Source organism: Alexandromys fortis, unplaced genomic scaffold (assembly GCF_014885135.2).
Source record: "Alexandromys fortis isolate MF-2015 unplaced genomic scaffold, M_Fortis_MF-2015_v1.1 scaffold_122, whole genome shotgun sequence".
NCBI classification, from domain to species: Eukaryota; Metazoa; Chordata; class Mammalia; order Rodentia; family Cricetidae; genus Alexandromys; species Alexandromys fortis.
This window is the reverse complement of record NW_026068004.1, coordinates 2,336,675-2,337,972: the sequence shown is the minus strand read 5'-3', so window position 1 is coordinate 2,337,972 and position 1,298 is coordinate 2,336,675.

Sequence of the window (1,298 nt, the reverse complement as noted above, 5' to 3'; positions counted from 1 at the left end):
TTTTTTGGCTTTTTCGAGACAGGGTTTTTCCGTAGGTTTTGGTTCCTGTCCTGGAACTAGCTCTTGTAGACCAGGCTGGCCTCGAACTCACAGAGATCCACCTGCCTCTGCCTCCCGAGTGCTGGGATTAAAGGTGTGCGCCACCACCGCCCAGCGGAGGGAGATCCTTTATCTGAGTTATTTCCCTGGTTCTTTCTACCGTCCCACTCATCATTCACATTGTGTAAAATTAAGAGCCTTCCCGCAGTAGCCGGGCACACACCTTTAATCCCAGCACTTGGGAGGCATAGGCAGGAAGTAGGAGGATCTCTGCATTCGAGGCTGGCATAATCTACAGAGTGAGTTCCCAGACAGCTAGGGGTGCACAGAGAAACCCAAAACAATGACAACAAAATAACCCTTCCAGACTGAGGGCAGAGATGACTGGTCCTAAACTCACCAAAGCACAGTGAGTTGGGAGCAGGCAGGACCCTGGAAGATGTATTCTCAGGTCCTAATCCGCCCATCCACCTCAAGTTCATTCAGGTGGGTGCCAAGCCCAGTGTGATGGCTATTCTTGGTTATCAACTTGGCTACACCTGGAATTAACTGAAACCCAAGTAGCTGGGTACACCTGGGAGGGTTTTTTTTTTTTCTTAACTAAATCGTGTGAGGTGGGAAGACCCATTTTTAATCTGGATCTTTTGGGATGGGAAGATCCACCGTTGCTGGCAGCCTATGTAAAGGACACAGATGAAAGAAGCTTCGCTCTCACGTATTGGCTTTGTGGGAGCCTAGGCTGTTTGGATGCTCACCTTACTAGACCTGGAAGGAGGTGGGAGATCCTTGGACTTCCCACAGGGCAGGGAACCCTGACTGCTCTTCGGGCTGCTGAGGGAGGGGGAGTTGACTGGGGGAGGGGGGGAAATGGGAGGCAGTGACGGGGAGGAGGCAGAAATCTATAATAAATATATAAATAGATAGATAGATAGATAGATAGATAGATAGATAGATAGATAGATAGATAGATAGAAGCTTCGCTCTCTTTGCCTGCTTGCCTTCACTCTTGCTAGCAAGTCACTTCTTCACTAGCATTAGGGTCTACTTCCTTCAGGACTTGGTACATACCGCAAACCAGCTGAGACTGAACAGCTACAGGATTCTTGAACTTTCTGTTGGTAGACTGTCATTGTTGGACTAGTTGGACCACAGCCTGTAAGCCATTCTAATAAATCCCCCCTCTCTCTTTTTCTCTCTGTCTGTCTGTCTCTCTCTCTATATATATATAATGTAATATGTGCATATAATGTATAACACAC